Genomic DNA, 18,911 nt, shown 5'->3' with positions numbered 1-18,911 from the left:
TCAATTCTAAACATACTTTTTAAAATATTTGCTAATATTAAAACTTTCATTTTCTTTAGTTATTTAATTTGTTCTAGCTTTATAACCCTTTTTGTTCCTTGGCTACTTGGAATGATGGAATATTTATTCCCTGAAAATAAAAAAGCCATACAGACTACAGAGCTCTCATTGGCTGACTGGAGATTAACTAGGGTGTAATATTTCATTCCCATGAACATGGGTCCTTAATGTGCTACCTGGAGCAAATATTATACATTTAATTGCCTCTATTCTTTCAAAAAGTCTTAACACTCCTTTGAGAAAGAGAAGAACAAGAACATTTTGAGACTGGAATTCAATTCAAAGGGGTGGTACCAAGCAGACTCACATTTTTTTTTATTTTTTTATTTTTAGGCTCTAGGATAAGCCTGCTTCTAATTATGCTCAGGGTCCCATACAATTTATTTCACTAATTTTCTTTTTCTTTTTTTTTTTTTTTTTTTAGGATTAATGGTTCCCTCTTGTAGTCTCATTCAAACATGAAGCCTAAGTGGGTAAGGATGTTTACTGGACTAATAGGAAATATTTCTCAATGCTGGGAAAGGAAGAATTGGTCAGATGGTGTGAAGTTTGACTGTGGGACTCGTATCTCTGGCAGGTTATGCTGCTTCTAACAAAACATTTGTGCATACTCATATCCTCTCTTACACCACCTTATACAGAATTTTGCTATTCTAACTAAGGTGAGTGTTTTCACAAAACCCAGTTTTGCAAACATTTTATTTTTCATGTGTTTTGATTATCACATTTCAGCTCAAAGGTTTTAGAAACTCTTTTTTTCACATTTTCCTTAGAAATTCTATTTTCACATTGTGCAGGCTTTCTGTTTCTCTTATTTTCCATACTCATTTCTAAAGATGATTGATTATGAATATAATCTCATTAACACCATGACCTTTACACTACTAAAGTTTTAAGAACTACCTGATAGACCACTGTGCATGATACCATTAGGAAGTGAAATGCATGGGGTATATGAACTTATTGGACAGAACAGTATTTGTCCCCTATTGATATATATCTAACAAAACATTACACAGAATACTTTCTGCCTGCCTTAAAAGATATGAATTAATTCTAATTTTCATTCCAAGGCAAGTCATATTTACATTTCAATTAAAATTTAACTAAATTTGGCAAGCTGAGAGGAGTTCAAAAGTTTGTGAAGGTCCAGAAACGATCATATTTTATTTGAATTGGACACTCACTTTTTAACCCTAGCTATACAGCTATATCAGTATGGCTGTTTCCTTAGAACTAATCAGTTCTTATACATAGGAATTATTATACACAGAATTATTAAACAATTCTTATACACAGGAATTATTAAAGTATATGTGTAACAGGAATTGTTGATTTGACATTGCCCTTAAACAAAGAAAGAATATTTTATATAAAATATTCCTGATGCCTATAAAGAATTTTGGGGGTCCTAAGTGGTGAAGGTGCATGGTGACTATATTTATTGATTTTAACTAGAGAATTGCTTAACTCTCTGCATAACCTTTGGCTACACGGCAACATACCAGCTTCTATGAATTAAATGTAAGTATTAGATTTCATTCGTAAGTTTTAATGGTTGTTAAAAATAAAACACAAAATGTTCATTTTAGTAACAAATCCTAAATGAGAAGTAATAGCCATGCTGACCAGTAATAAATCCCTGTAAGTGAAATATTTAAAACTCTAAGGAAAGAACTCCATGTGAGTTTTTATTAAAAATTGTATGTTTATATATAGTATCTACCTTTATTCTTTTATAAAAGAAACAGAAACTTCCTAGATTTTTAATCAGTAAATATTTTGGATTTTTACTAAGGTAAAGGGTGTTTTTTTATTTGTTTGTTTTCATTTGTATAAAACATTTTACTCTCTTAAATTACAGTTATATCAATGAAGTAAAAAATCAAAATGCAGTTCCTTGCTCTCAGCGTCAAAAAACAGGATCTTCCTTATCTCCAGGTGAATTTTCAGTGTGAAAGGAAACTCTCTTGGGCACAATCACATCCATTCATCATGGTTAAAATAATCTTATTTTGAAGAGAAAGGTTGTCGTGGTATGTCAGGAAACTTTTAACTATAGATTAAAAAGTCTTAACTCCCTTAATTTAAACACTTCTTCATAATTCCTACTGTTGATTTTCCAATAAAGAGAGATTTTTCCTTCTAAAAAATTTAATAATTAAATTCTCAGCCTGACTGCCTTCCCCTCAGCTTGATAGTTTTATGGTATATCGAAAACCCCACCATAGAAAATAAAATGTGAAAAAGCATGATGGGCTGAGATTTTAATTATAAAATTTTTCTGGGTTTACATGGGGCCAAGAAATTCAAATCTTTTGTTTAAAAAATGTTTAGGTCTCTCCATGGAGATAGTACCGCGTCAGTTGAGAAGGCAGTACTGTTGATGATGGCTATCACCCCTACGTGCAGGTATCACGGGAAAGACAAATGTGGTCATCATGGGTTTTTCTGTGCTCTGTAGATTGTTCTCTGATTGTTGTTGTGGCTGTTATTCACTGAGCCTGTAGCTACTTGTAACCTAGTTCTGTAAATGCTCAATGGCTCTGGCCTTTGCTCTTTACCTATGGTTGCTTGCCAGCTGGTTTGCAGGCTACAGTGGTTTCTCAGGTGGATATGTATATCTTGCAAACTCATCTCAGATTACCAAAAAGGTATAATTCTTTTCTCCCTAGATACTTAAGGCTACCTCCTGTTCTCATTAAACAACTATCTGGAAATCCTTTTGGTGTACATTTATTGCATATGGCCAACTGATCAAAAGTGTTGATGTATTTAGCATCCCCTTACTGATAAATCTATCTTACATACAGCAAATAAATCAGGAGATAGACCATCAATTAATGACAAGCCATTCATTCACCGACTCTGGTAACCCTAAAAATCAATCATGGGTGGTGCCTGTGGCTCAAAGGAGTGGGGTGCCGGCCCCATATGCCAGGGGTGGTGGGTTCAAACCCAGCCCCGGCCAAAAACTGCAAAAACTGCAAAAAAAAAAAAAATATATATATATATATATATATACACACATATATCATTCAGTCATCACGTATATTCCACATTCTTACTGAATTTAAGCTATTATCTCTGGAAAATTCTCTAAGTTGCTACCCACCCAGAATTGCTAGAATGGGCAAACTCATATTTCCATATTTTTTCTCCCTCCCTCCTTTTCTGCTTTCTTTTCTTATTTCAGTTTTAAATGCAAAGTAAATAATGACTGAGTTCCATTTACATGGTTTGCAATAAACATATCTAAATTTTGTCTATATTTTTGTCAGTATATCACTAGTCATGAAAGAAAAGCTAATGTTAATTGCATGTGCTAATTACTTTATAGGCACTATTTCATAGCAGTGCTATGAAAAATGAATATCATTATTATATCCCGTTTTGGAAACTGGCATACTATGTATACCCAAGATCATACATAGCAGAGAAAACAGGATTCGCTCAGATTTTCTAACTTCAGAGCCAGGCGTGGGCACGTGCTTGCTCCTGTGTGCCTGCATTTGTGCACGGTCTCCCTGTATATTATACATGCACATATAAATATATGTGTGTGTACATGCACTCAACTATACCTATATACTGTATACATTCAATCTTCAATATAATCTTTAAACACAAATATTATGTGTTCTATCTAGAAGAGAAAAGTGAGGCACAGAGAGGTTAAGTAATTTGCTCAGGTTAACACCATTGGTAGGTAGATGAGTGGGGATCCCAAACATTTCTAGAATCTGTGCTTTTAACTGTATTACATTCTCTTTCATCTGTGAACAATGCTCACAGCATAAACATGCCACTTCTAGTAATAAAAATCTATCTAAATGGAGACACATTTGCAGAAATAGAATTTAAGTTATTTTTGTTCAAAAGTATCTTTATTTTCCGTATCTTTTGCCAATTTTTTTTAAATTGGAACTTTCCCAGAGCTGGCAAGACCTGTGAACATTTGTATTATATAAATTCCACATATGTTTCAGATTCATCTCAGTTAATCATGATTAATGTTTTTTCTAGTCTTACATTGGCTTATTTATTCCACACAGGAATCAAATAAAAAGGGAAGGGATATTTGGACTGAAGTGGGTGGTAACTTCAACATGAGGAAGGATATTTGAAGAATTCTCAGTTGGAAACTGAAAGATGGACTAAAACATGCAGTCCATCCATATCTAGGATCATATTCACAGTGTAAGGTGCTAATTGATAAAAATATGCTATTGATAGCAATGAAATAATTCCAAACATAGTCCCCAGAATATGATGACTGCAGGAACAGTTATGAACTTGCTGTTGTTGTGCAGTAGAGAGAACCACAGTAATTTCTTTGCCATCGCCTCCATTCTGTGGGTTTCATATTATAAGGTACTAGCCCTATTTTACACCACTAACGTATACTCAATATTGTGCACAGAGAAAGCCCCCAATAAATATTGAATAAATGAATGAGTAAATGCAGCAGTGACTGATGTTTAAGTGCACATAACCCTAAATTTAACGTATGACACTGATGGCACCGAACTTAAGTCCATTTCACTATATGATGGGCCAACACTGAGAGAATAACTCCTCCCTAGGTGGGATGGCTGAGGCATGACCAGAAAGACAACTGCTGCAAGAGTTAGCTGATTACTCATATCTGAGTGTAAATGGAAAATTATGAATTGACTAGGCAAATCTGACATTACTAATAAAGTATTGGGGATTATACCAACTTCATAAGATGAATTTTAGTAGAAATCAAGCTTTTTTACTGATAATTTTAGCCTCATTCATTTTCTTATGTTTATTTATTCCACAAACATTTATTTTTATTTATTTATTTATTTTTTATTGTTAAATCATAGCTGTGTACATTTGTGCAATCAAGGGGTACAATGTGCTGGTTTCATATACACTCTGAAATATTCTCATCAAACTGTTCAACGTAGCCTTGATGGCATTTTCTTAGTTATTGTATGTAGACATTTGTATTCTGCATTCAGTAGGTTTCGCCTGTACCCATTCTAAGATGCACGTATGTGTGGCCCCACCCATTACCCTCCCTCTACCCTGACTTCCACCCTCTCTTCCCCTCCCTTGGCCCTTTTCCCATATTCTTGTGCAATAGTTTGGTTACAGCCTTCATATGAAAGCTATAAATTAGCTTCATAGTAGGGCTGAGTACATTGGATACTTTTTCTTCCATTCTTGAGATACTTTACTAAGAAGAATGTGCTCCAGCTCCATCCATGTAAGCATGGAAGAGGTAAAGTCTTCATCTTTATTTAAGGTTGCATAATATTTTTGCAACCATCTTTATTTAAGGTTGCATAATAAACATGGTATACATGTACCACAATTTGCTAGTCCATTCGTGGGTTGATGGGCACTTGGGCTTCTTCCATGACTTAGCAATTATGAATTAGGCTGCAATAAACATTCTGGTACAGATGTCTTTGTTATATTGTGATTTTTGGTCTTCTGGGTATAAACCTAGTAAAGGAATTATAGAATCAAATGGCAGTTCTATTTTTACATCTCTAAGTATTCTCCAAACATCCTTCCAGAAGGAATGTATTAGTGTGCATTCCCACCAGCAGTGTAAAAGTGTGCCCTTTTCTCCACATTCACACCAACATCTCTGGTTTGGGGATTTTGTTAAGTGAGCTACTCTTATTGGGGTTAGGTGATATCTCAAAATAGTTTTGATTTGCATTTCTCTGATGATTAAGGATGATGAGCTTTTTTTCATGTGTCTGTAGATCATGCGTCTGTCTTCTTTAGAGAAGTTTCTCTTCAAGTCCTTTGCCCACCCTAACATGGGATCACTTGTTCTTTTCTTGGTAATACATTTGAGTTCTCTGTGGATTCTGGTTATAAAAACTTTATTGGAGGTATAACCTGCAAATATTTTCTCCCATTCTGAGGGCTGTCTGCTTGCTTTACTTACTATGTTCTTGGCTGTGCAGAAGCTTTTTAGTTTGATCAGGTCCCAGTAATGTATTTTTGATACTGCTTCAATTGCCTGGGGAGTCCTCCTCATAAAACATTCACCTAGGCTTATTCCTTCAAGAGTTTTCCCTGCACTTTCTTCAAGTATTTTTACAGTTTCATGTCTTAAGTTTAAATCTTTAATCCAGTGAGAGTCTATCTTAGTTAATGGTGAAAGGTGTGGGTCCAGTTTCAGTCTTCTACATGTTGCCAGCCAGTTCACCCAGCACCATTTGTTAAATAGGGAATCTTTTCCCCACTGAATGTTTTTAATTGGCTTGTCAAAGATCAAATAATGGTAAGTATCTGGACTCATCTTTTGGTTCTCTATTCTGTTCCAGACATCAACTTCTCTGTTTTTGTGCCAGTACCATGCTGTTTTGATCACTATTGATTTATAGTACAGTCTCAGGTCTGGTAGTGTGATTCCTCCTGCTTTGTTTTTATTTCTGAGTAATGTTTTGGCTATTCAAGGTCTTTTCTGATTCCATATAAAACGAAGTATTATTTTTTTCAAGATCTTTAAAATATGACAATGGAGCTTTGATAGGAATTGCATTAAAATTATATATTGCTTTGGGTAGTATAGACACTTTAACGATGTTGATTCTTCCCAGCCATGAGCATGGTATGTTTTTCCATTTGTTAATATCTTCAGCTATTTCTTTTCTTAGAATTTCATAGTTCTCTTTATAGAGATCTTGCACATCCTTTGTTAGATAAACTCCCAAATATTTCATCTTCTTTGGCACTACTGTGAAAGGAATGGAGTTTTTGACAGTTTTTTCGGCTTGGCTATTGTTGGTATATATAAAGGCTACAGATTTATGGTTTTGATTTTTTAGCCTGAGACATTGTTGTATTCCTTGATCACTTCTAAAAGTTTTGTAGTAGAATCCCTAGTGTTTTCCAGATATACAATCATATCATCTGCGAAGAGTGAAAGTTTGATCTCTTCTGACCCTATGTGGATACCCTTGATCGCCTTTTCTTTCCTAATTGCAATGGCTAAAACTTCCATTCCAATGTTAAAGAGCAATGGAATCAATGGGCATCCTTGCCTGGTTCCTGATCTAAGTGGAAATGATTTCAATTTAACTCCATTCAATACCATATTGGCTGTGGGTTTGCTGTAGATGGCCTCTATTAGTTTAAGAAATGTCCCTTCTATACCAATTTTCTTAAGTATTCTGATCATGAAGGTATGCTGGATATTATCAAAAGCTTTTTCTGCATCAATTGAGAGAATCATATGGTCTTTATTTTTTAGTTTGTTTATGTGCTGAATTACATATATAGATTTACATATATTGAACCAGCCTTGAGAGCCTGGGATAAATCCCAGTTATAATTTTTTTGATGTGTTGTTGGATTCTGTTTGTTTGGATCTTATTGAGTATTTTTGCATCAATATTCATTAGTGATACTAGTCTATAATTTTCTTTTCTTGTTAGGTCTTTCCCTGCTTTAGGGATCAAGGTGATGTTTGCTTCATAGAATGTGTTGGGTAGTATTCCTTCTTTTTCTATATTTTGGAAGAAGTTTAGTAATATAGGTACTAGTTCTTCTTTAAAGGTTTGGTTGAATTATGATATAAAGCCATCTGGTCCTGGGCTTTTCTTTTTAGGGAGATTTTGTATAGTTGATGCTATTTCAGAACTTGATATAGGACTGTTCAACATTTCTACTTCGTTCTGGCTAAGTCTTGGTAGGTGGCATACTTCCAAGTATTCATTGATTTCTTTCAGATTTTCATGTTTCTGAGAGTAAAGTTTCTTGTAATATTTGTTAAGGATTTTTTGAATTTCTGAGGGGTCTGTTGTTATTTCATCTTCACCATTTCTGATTAATGAAATTAGTGATTTTACTCTTTTTTTTCCTGGTTAGGTTGGCCAAAGGTTTGTCTATTTTATTGATCTTATCAAAAAACCAACTTTTGGATTTATTGATCTGTTGTATAATTCTTTCGTTTTCAATTTCATTTAATTCTGCTCTGATTTTAGTCATTTCTTTTCTTCTGCTGGGTTTGGGGTTGGAGTGTTCTTCCTTCTCCGGTTGTTTGAGATGTCCCATTAAGTTATTAACTCCCTCTTTTTCTGTTTTTTTGAGGAAGGCTTGCAGTGCTATAAATTTCCTCCTTAGGACTGCCTTTGCAGTATCCCAGAGGTTCTGATAATTCATGCCTTCATTGTTGTTTTATTCCAAAAAATTTGGTGATTTCCTTCTTAATCTCGTCTATAATCCATCTATCTTTCTTATTTAGCCACCATGTTCTTGTATGAGGTTCTTGTACGCAGCAGATATCTGGCTTGAGTTTTTATATCCACTCAGCCAATCTGTGCCTCTTTAGAGGACAATTTAAACCATTCACATTAATTGAGAATATTGATAAGCCTTTCGAGAGTCCGGTGGACATTTTTAATCCTTTTGCGACTGTGGAAGTTGGAATTTGATCAAAATTTTCTGGGTGGGTTTTCTTTTGTGGTGGAGGATTATGCTAGTCTTCATGGAGGATAGGTCTGAGAATATCCTGGAGAGCTGGTTTAGTTGTGGCAAATTTCTTCAACATGTGAATGTCACTGAAGTATTTAATTTCTGCATCATAAATGAAACTCAGTTTTAGCTGGGTACAGGATCCTGGGTTGCAAGTTATTTTGTTTTAGGAGACTAAAAGTCGATGACCATCCTCTTCTAGCTTTAAAGGTTTCAGCAGAGAGACCTGCAGTTATTCTAATATTCTTCCCCTTGTAAGTGATGGTTTTCTTTTGTCTGGCTGCTTTCAGAATTTTCTCCTTCATATTAACTTTAGTGAAATTGATTATGATGTGTCTGGGGGATGTCTTATTTGGGTTGAGTCATTCTGGAGTTCTGAAACTGTCAGCTATCTGAAATTCAGAATCTCTTGGCATGTCTGGAAAGTTCTCTTTCATAATCTCATGGAGAAGAGATTCTGTGCCTTGTGAAGCCACTTCATCGCTTTTGGGGATCCCTATAAGACGAATATTGATTTTCTTTGAATTATCCCAGAGCTCTCTGAGAGAATGATCCATTTTTGCCCTCCATTTCTCTTCCTCTCTGAGAGTTTGGGAGCATTCAAAAGCTTTGTCTTCAATGTCCGAAAGCCTTTCTTCTGCTTGCTCCATTCTGTTACTGAGTGATTCTACTGTGTTTCTGAGATCTTTGAGGGTTGCAACTTCTTGTCTCAATGTGTCAAAATCTTTGGTCATTTGGTCTTTGAATTCGTTGAATTCTTGAGACAACTTTTGGGTTACTGCTTGGAATTCTAATTCGATTTTATTTGCTATCCAGATTCTGAATTCGATTTCTGACATCTCATTTATTTGTTTGTGCATGGGATCTTGTGCTATGTCTGCCCCATTGTTCCTTGGGGGAGTTGATCTACTCTGATTATTCATATTGCCAGAGTTTTTCCTTTGATTTCATCTCATGTCTGTTTTTCACAGTTGCCTCTGGCCATCCTCAGAGTTGCAGTGGTGTCTCTCCAAGGTTAGACCCCGAGGGGATCCCTCTATTTTTGCTGGATCTTTGTAGGGAATGACCCTGTGTAGCTCTTCTGGGGCTGCCCCAGCCAGGGAGTTCTGGTTGTGGGAGCAGCTCTGGAGTGTGACACCCCCGGATCCAGCAACAGGGCAGGGGGTGGTGCACACAGTTCTGGGAGTGCCTGGTGCCCAGTGATTTTGGCACAGAGGCCCCAAGGCTCCAGCAGTCTCTGGCCAGGAGAAGGGCTCCATGCAGTGGCATTGAGGGCTCTGGAGGACACGTGGCTACTAGAGTCCCTGGCCAGACGAACAGGCTGGTTTGAAGGCAGGGAGGGTACTGGAGGGAGGTTGCAGGGTTGTACGGCTCCCAGATTTCCTGGTCAGGGCATGGGGAGGCCCAGTGGATGGCGCAGCTCTTACTGGGCTCCAGGCGGGTGGGCGCAGCTCTTATGGAAGTCCGAGAGGGTCCCGATCATGGGTCATGGGGCAGCTCTCCCAGAGGTTTGGGAAGGTCCTGGTGCAGCTTTTACCAGGGTCTGGGAGGGTGCCGATCACGGGTCCTGGCACAGCTCTTCCGGAGGTCCAGGAGGGTCCCCATGCAGCTCTTACTGGGGTCCAGGAGGGTGCCAATCTCCACAAATATTTATTGAGTGCCTTCTATGGGCCTAGAAGTTTTTTAGGGTTGGGAATACTATGGTAAAAACACAGATGAAGTCCTCATCCTCATGCGTTTAGTCTCTACTGGAGAGAAATGGATTAAAACCAAACCAAAACAATAACAACAGAAAGGAAACCTCAATTAAGGACAAAAATTCCAAGAAGTGACATTCCTTGAAGAAAAAAAGCAGGCTACAGGGATAGAGAATGGAAGTCATTGAGGAATGGGGTGAGCTGCTACTTTACATGTGCTGGCCCCATAAAGGGCCACTAAGAAGGTGACTTTTCTCTGGGCAAAAGTGGTATTATAGAAGGGAGTAGAGTTAGCACAGAGACTTTGAAGAGCTACTGAGCCTGGAGTATTCATAGGACTAGATCCTGGAGTATTCAAGGGACTAGAGCAGCTAATTCTCAGTTCAAATGGGAAACCAAGGCAGTGTGGAAGCCATGGATCAGGTCACAGAACTCACAGTACTCCATTTTGGAGGTGAATGTGATCTAAAACCACTGACATATTTTGAGCAAAGGAGAGACATGAACTGAAGTGATTAAAAAATAATTTATTTTAGCTGCTGGGCAGAAATCTGAACTTAGGATGGCAGAGAGATCAAGTAGGTCGTTACTAAAATAGAGTGAGTGAGAAGCAATGGTGGCTTGCACAAGGTGAGGGTAGAGAAAGATCAATAAGTTATCATATTAGCATAAATATAATGAAAAAATATTTCAGTATAATAAAAATATTAAAATGCTAATTTTTGTTCCTTGATAGCTTAGTTAGCATTCCATAAAATGGCATTCATTTTTTATTTTGATTTTATTATGAAATTGTTATGTATTTGTATTATTTTCAGTATTAGGTTAAAGGCATAATCTATTTTAAATGGAAAAATGCAGTACATATTAAAAAAAAACCCATATTTTGAACTGTTGTTAAATATAATAATGACATAAGAAAAGATTTGGAAAAAATGAGCTTGATGATTTTCTCCTTGTGCTTTACTGGAATTATTTGAAGATAAATAGTTCTTTAGAACAGTCAAGACAAACAAGATCCTCCTCATTGCTAAACTAGTGAACTTCTGGAGTTCAAAAGGACTCTTTAGCTATTGCCTACAGCCATTTCCTCATTTTTGATGACAGCTAGTGAGTGGTGCATTTTCTCTTTCATAGTGTTATGCCCTGTAGCTAATTCAGAATAAAACGGCTGCACTTGTTTGGTGAGAATTTTTTCAGCATTCCAAGCTGAGCATATTCACTGTTTATAACCAGAGCAAAAATCTTCAGAGACTAAAGACAGCTTTCAAAACACAAATGCAAAATAATATGAAACTATATGATGTGATATCCTAACATTAACTTGCCAGTGACATCCTGAGCTGTCTACAAATCTGACCTTACCTTTCCTGTGCAAACTCAGGCTGTGTAATAAGAAATTAAGACCAATATTTGCAATAATTTACTTATGTTTTATAGGCCAAAGGACAATCATGGTTTAAAACTTTTACCCAAGACATTTTGGGTCACTATAAAAGTTTGGAGACTAACTGTATTGTGGTCCATTTTTTTTTATAAATTGTTTTTTATTAAATCATAACTTTCTACATTGAAGCATTTATGGGGTTCAGGGTACTGCTTCAGTATACAATGTGAAATGCTTACATTGAACTAAGTAACACATCCATCACAATTATACTCATTTCTTAGTAGTTTTCTAATGTACCATTGTATTATGCACATTAGGTGAGGTACCCCTGAATACCTTCCCTCCTCCCACATGCCCCCTCCCCTCCCCTCTCTCTCCTTTTCCCTTCTACTTTCTGGACTATAGTTATGCTTTTCCATTCGTATGAGTGTGTAGGTGGTTATATATTGATTTCATAATAGTATTGAGTACATTGGATACTTTTTTTCCCCATTCTTGAGATACTTTACTAAGAAGAATATGTTCCAGCTCCATCTGGGTAAACATAATAGATGTGAAGTCTCCTTTTTTATTGCTGCAGAGTATTCCATGGTGTAGATATACCACAGTTTGTTAATCCATTCATGGGTCGATGGTCTCTTGGGCTGTTTCCATGTCTTGGCTATTATGAATTGGGCTGCAATAAACATTCTGGTGCAAGTGTCTTTGTTGTAAAATAATTTTTGATCATCTGGGTATATACCTAGTAGAGGAATTACAGGATCAAATGGCAGGTCTACTTTTAGTTCCTTGAGTGTTCTCCAAACCAAACTTCTTTCCCAAAATGTCAATTTAGCTTGCATTCCCACCAGCAGTGTGGAAGCGTTCCCTTCTCTCTGCATCCTCGCCAACATCTGTAGTTTTGGGATTTTTGTGATGTGGGCTAATCTTACTGGATTTAGATGATATCTCAAAGTAGTTTTGATTTGCATTTCTCTGATGATTAACGATGATGAGCATTTTTTCATGTGTTTGTAGGCCATGCACCTGTCTTCATCAGAGAAGTTTCTGTTCAAGTTTCTTGCCCATATAGAAAGGTTATTTATTCTTTTCTTATTGATTAGTTTGAGTTCTATGTAGATTCTAGTTATGAGACCTTTGTTGGAAGCATAACCTGCAAAAATCTTCTTCCATTATGAAGGTTGTCTGTTTGCTTTACTTACTGTGCTCTTGGCTGTGCAAAAGCTTTTTAGTTTGATCAGATCCCAGTAATGCATTTTTGGTATTGTTTCAATTGCCCAGGGTTGGGGGGTCCTCCTCATTAAATATTCTCCCAGGCCGATTCCTTCAAGTGTTTTCCCTGCACTCTCTTCTAGTATTTTTATAGTTTCATGTCTTAAGTTTAAATTTTTTATCCAGTGAGAATCAATTTTTTTAATGGTGAAAGATGGGGGTCCAGATTCAGTCTTCTACAGGTTGCCAGCCAGTTTACCCAGCACCATTTGTTAAAAAGGGAGTCTTTCCCCAACTGAATATTTTTGATAGGCTTGTCAAAGATCAAATGGCGTTAAGTAGCGGAGTTCATCTCTTGATTATCTATTCTGTTCCACAAATCTTCCACTCTGTTTTTTTGCCAGTACCATGCTGTTTTGATCACTATGGATTTATAGTATAGCCTGAAGTCTGGTAATGTGATACCTCCTGATTTGTTCTTATTTCTGAGTAATGTATTTGCTATTTGAGGTTTTTTTCTGATTCCATACAGAACGAAGTACTATTTTTTCAAGTTCTTTAAAGTATGACAATGGTGCTTTAATAGGGATTGCATTAAATCTGTAAATTGCTTTGGGTAGTATGGACATTTTACCAATGTCGATTCTTCCCAGCCATGAGCATGGTATGTTTTTCCATTTGTTAACATCTTCATCTATTTCTTTTCTCAGAGTTTCATTGTTCTCCTCATAGAGGTCTTTCACATCCTTTGTTAGGTAAATTCCCAAATATTTCATCTTCTTTGGCACTATTGTAAAAGGAATAGAGTCCTTGATTGTTTTTTCAGCTTGACTATTGTTGGCGTATATAAAAGCTACTGACTTGTAAGTATAGATTTTATATCCTGAGATGCTTCTGTATTCCTTGATCACTTCTAAGAGTTTTGAAGTTGAGTCCCTGGGATGTTCCATGTATATGATCATCAGCGAAGAGTGACAGTTTTTTCTCCTCTGACCCTATTTGAATCACCTTCTCTTGCCTGATTGCGATGGCTAAGCTATTATCAAAGGATTTTTCTGCATCAATTAGGAGAATCATATGGTCTTTGTTTTTATTTTATCGATGTGATGTATTATACTTATAGATTTGCATATGTTGAAAAAACCCTGTAACCCTGTAATGTGTTGTTGAATTCTATTTGCTAAGATCTCATTGAATATTTTTGCATCGACATGCATTAGTGATAATAGGTCTATAATTTTCTTTCTTTGTTGGATCCTTTCCTGGTTTGGAGATCAGGCTGATATTTGCTTCACAGAATGTATTGGGAAGTATTCCTTCTTTTTCTATGTTTTTGAAAACATTGAATAAGATAGGTACTAGTTCCTTTTGAAAGGTTTGATAGAATTTGGATGTGAAGCCATCTGGTCCTGGACTGTTTTTTTTAGAGAGATTTCATATTGTTGATGCTATTTCAGTGGTTGATATAGGTCTATTCAAGGGTTCTAATTCTTTCTGGTGAGTCTAGAAAGGTGGTGTGCTTCCAAGTATTGGTCCATTTCCTTCAGATTTTCATATTTCTGGGAATAGAGATTTTGTTGTAATCATTGAGGATTCTTTGAATTTCTGAACTGTCTGTTATTATTTCTCCTTTATTTTTTCTGAGAGATGATATTAGAGATTTTACTTTTCTGTTTCTGGTTAGGTTGGCTAAAGGTTTATAAATTTTCTTAATCTTTTCAAAAAAACAACTTTTTGTTTCATTGATCCTCTGAATAATTCTTTTGTTTTCAATTTCATTTAATTCTGGCCTAATTTTGGTTATTTCTTTTCTTCTGCTGAGTTTGGGGTTGTACTGTTCTTCCTTTTCTAGTTGCTTGAGATGGTCCATTAAGTGGTTGGCTTCCTCTATTCTATTTCTTGATGAAGGTTTCCAATGCTATTAATTTCCCTCTTTAGACTGCCTTTGCAGGATCCCACAGGTTTTGATAATTTGTGTCTTCGTTGTCATTTTGTTCCAAGAATTTGGTGATTTCCTTCTTAATCTCATCTTTGACACAGCTATCATTTAGCCAAAGATTATTTAGCTTCCATGACTTTGTTTGAGTCTGAAGATTCCTGTTGCTGTTGAGTCCAACTTTTATTCCATAGTGGTCTGAGGAGATACAGGAATAATTTCTACACTTTTAAATTTGCTGAGGTTAGACTTGTGTCCTAGGATATGATCTATTTATTGGATGACCTGTGGGCTAATGAGAAGAATGTATATTCAGTTTTATTAGGGTGTAATTTTCTGTAGAGGTCTGTAAAGTCCATTTGTTCTAGGGTCAAGTTTAAGTTTAATATTTCTTTGTTTAGTTTCTTCTTGGAGGATCTATCCAAAACTGTCAAAGAGGTGGTAAAATCTCCAACAGTTATAGTGCAGGAAGATATCAAGTTGTTCATATCCATTAGGGTCTACTTTATGAATTGAGGAGCATTATGGTAGGGTGCATAAATATTTATTATTTAAATCTGTTCATGTTGGGTGTTTCCCTTGACAAATATGTAGTGACCTTCCTTATCTTTCTTTATTTTTGTTGGTTTAAAGCCAATTATATTTGCTACTAAAATTGCAACCTCTCCCTGCTTTTTTCTAGTTTCCATTTTCCTGTAATATAGAAGTCCATCCCTTCACCCTGAGTCCATTTTTATCCTTTAAGGTAAGGTGAGATTCTTGTATACAGCACATATCCGGTCTGAGTTTAGTTATCCAGTCAGCCAGCCTGTGCCTCTTTACAAAAGTATTTAAACCATTCCCATTAATGAGAGAATTGATAAGCCTGGTTGTATTTTGGGTGTCATGATTTTAGATGTCCAGTGGACATTTTTAATCCTTTCACCACTGTGGAAGTTGGGTTTTGTCCAAAAATTTCTGGGTGAGTTTACCTTGGAGGTAGAGCATTGTGCTGGTCATTGTGGAGGATGGGTCTGAGAATATCCTGGAGAGTTGGTTTATTTATGGCAAATTTCTTCAACATGTCTATGTCATTAAAGTATTTGATTTCTCCATCACAAATGAAACTCAGTTTAGCTGGATACAGGATCCTGGGCTGGAAGTTGTTTTGTTTTAGGAGATTAAAGGTCGATGACAATCTTCTTCTGGGTTGAAATGTTTTGGCTAAGAGATCTGCAGTCATTCTGATAATTCTCCCTTTGTAGGTGATGCCTTTCTTACATCTGGCTGCTTGAAGAATTTTCTCCTTCATCTTAACTTTGGTGAAGTTAATCACAATGTGTCTAGGAGATGCTTTATTTAGATTGGGTCTTGCTGGGGTTGTGAAACTGTCCTCTATCTGAAGTTCTGTATCTCTTACAATGCTTGGGAAATTCTCCTCCAAAATCTCTTAGAGTAGAGCATCTGTACCTTTAGGACCATCCTCTTTTCCTTTGAGAATTCCTTTAAGATGCATATTTGATCTTTTGGAGTGATCCCATAAGTCTCTCAGGGAATGATCAGGTTTTACTTGCCATTTGTCTGCCTCTTTGAGTGTTTGGGAACATTCAAAAGCTTTGTCTTCAGTTTCAGAGATCCTTTCTTCTGTCTGGTCAACTTTATTACTGAGGGATTCTACTGTGTTTTGTAGCTTCTCAACTTATTTGTTTCCTTGAGCTCTGCTATCTCTTTTCTCATTATGTCCATATCTTTGGTGCCTTGAGCTTTGAATTCATTAATTTCTTGAGACAACTTTAGAACTACTTTTTGGAATTCAATTTCTATCTTTTCTTCTATTCTATTTATCTTATTTGTGATCCATATTCTGAATTCAATTTCTGACATTGCTGCCATTTGTTTATGGATGGTATCTTCAGTTGTATCTCCTTGGTCATTTTGAGAGGCGTTGATCTACTCTGGTTATTCATGTTGCCAGAGTTCTTCTGTTGGGTCTATACCATGTTTATTTTCCACTGTTTGGTTATTAGAACTGGTAGGGTGAGATTGAATTGGGGTTCCCAGGTAGTAGAGATAGCACCTTAACAAAGCACTAGGCTTTGTCATTGTGGCTTGTCTCCTACAACCTTACAAAGTCCTCTTTCAGAGTTTTAGCCAGAGACTCTGAGAACCTACTTGGTGAGACAGTGCAAGCTAGCTCTGTTTGATATCAGCCAACCTCTACCCTAGCCTAAGAAACCATAGTATTGGGTTTAAATCTTAACTGTGAAGAGATACAAACAACTGCAATGCCCAGCCTCCACCCTTCAGTTCTTTTCTGCTATAGAACTCAAAGGTCAACCTCAGAATGTCCCCAAGTGGACAGCCCCAGACATGGGTTCCAACCAAATTGTGTCAGGCAGTGCAAACCCTGCCCAACAGAAAGGGATTCAAGGGTCTCCAACAGCACAATTGGAGCCAAAAATCCACACTCCTGCCCACCAGACTCAGTTCACACTGTTGTTCACTTCTCTGCTCACAGGCCCAGCTGGAGCCAGGGGCGACACCCCCACCCACCAGTCTCAGTTCACATCCAACTAGCCTCAGCTTGCCAGACCAGTTGGGGTCAAGGGACCACGCCCGTGCCTGCCAGTCTCAGTCCACTGCCTGGCAAGCCTCTATTCACAGGCTCTGTTGAAGTCAGGGCACCGGCCCCACCTTCTGGTGTCAGTCCACACACAACTAGCCTCTGCTTGCCAGACCAGTTGGAGTCAGGGGACCACACCCCCACCTCCCAGTCTTAGTACACTGTCTGGCAGCCTCTGTTTGCAGGCTCAGTTAGAGTTAGGGCAGCGCACTCCACCCACAGGTCTCAGTCCTCACCTGGTAAGCCCCTGCTCACCAGCCCTGCTGGAGACAGCGGGCCACTAGGCCTCAGGTCTTAGTTCACACCAAGTAATCCACTGCTTGAGGGTTCTGTTGGATCAGGGGATCATGCCCTTGCTCTCAGGTCACACTCCATGCCTATCAAGCCTCTGCTTGCAGTCCCAGCAGCGGCTGGGGACCAGCCCTATCTGCCGAATTCAGTCCACACGGAGCAACCACTCTCCTGCTGTGGGTGCTTTCAGTGCTGGGGGTTCTGCACTCCATCTCGCCAGACACAGCACAAACCAAGGGTCAACAGTACCACTGGCCAGGCATAGTCATAACCAGGGGACTGCTCCTCCTTGCACCAAGTGTCCCTTTCTTCCCACACCCTCTTTCTTCCCTGTTAGTCACAGATTCTGTCCTGATGGTTGGCGGTCCACCCTATGCCCAGTTCTCTCAGGATAAGACCAAACACTCTGTGCTCTATAGGGGGCAGAACTTCAGACCACCATGCGAGTGGGAAATGGTGGACTGGGAGTTTGGACTTGGAAAAATATCTGTTCAATTTTACGAGGTGGTGTCTAGGTTCATAAGTGGGACCTCCCTGGAGAAAGAGACCTGGAGTTTAGTGGCTCTCTCCAGTGAAGTAAAATGAGAGGTCTTTTGTTCCCTGCCTATTTGCTGATGGCCTGTGGCAGGCCCCCTGCTTTAGGGAGGGGTCTCTCATCCTCTAGTCAATAGGCTTTGTACCTGTAATTTGGTTTCTTGAATGCTCTTCCTTAGAGTTACAGCATGCCGAACTTCTTTCTTGGCTCAGCTCCCCATCTTTGGCTTCATAGAGTCTGATTCAGTTCAGTTTTTCTTCCTCTGCTTAGGAGCCTCTGCCGAGGGTTGCTACTAGTTAGCCATCTTCCTAGAATTCCCCCCATTATCTTACATCCAAGAATCACAATAGAAAGTATCCTTTCTAATTCACCCCAGCAAGTTTCAACTTATGCAGCATATTGGTGTTACTGGGAGGGTTTCATTTGTTTCCATCTGTGCAGATTTTATGTTTCTTGATTTTTGTGTATCTCAAAACTTTTGTAATAACCCACATAGAAATAAATCATTCTATGAGTCAAAACATCTGCTGATGTACTGTTCACCTCCTTATAAATATTGACTAATGTATGGAGAAAAAGTTATATAAAATATATATAAATATATTTGTTATATAAATATTAACAAATGTTTGGTGCTGCTGCCGGTATAAATAGTCAGCAGTCACCATTTCTCCTGATTGTGTTTGACGCTATTCCTGTTAAGCAAAATGCCT

The 18,911-nt window shown here is 37.6% G+C and overlaps 1 long non-coding RNA gene across 1 annotated transcript; it reads left to right on the top strand.

Moving 5' to 3' along the window:
• The first annotated feature begins 419 nt into the window (after window positions 1-419).
• LOC128598156 (uncharacterized) lies at window positions 420-2,512 on the top strand. Its single transcript, XR_008383591.1, has 4 exons — window positions 420-533; window positions 638-722; window positions 1,925-2,001; window positions 2,398-2,512. It is a non-coding gene; the product is annotated as an uncharacterized LOC128598156 (long non-coding RNA).
• The last annotated feature ends 16,399 nt before the right edge of the window (window positions 2,513-18,911 follow it).

The sequence above is a fragment of the Nycticebus coucang genome, chromosome 11 (assembly GCF_027406575.1).
Source record: "Nycticebus coucang isolate mNycCou1 chromosome 11, mNycCou1.pri, whole genome shotgun sequence".
NCBI lineage: Eukaryota > Metazoa > Chordata > Mammalia > Primates > Lorisidae > Nycticebus > Nycticebus coucang.
Note: the sequence above shows the minus strand (reverse complement) of the source record. Positions and strands in the feature narration are given on the sequence as shown.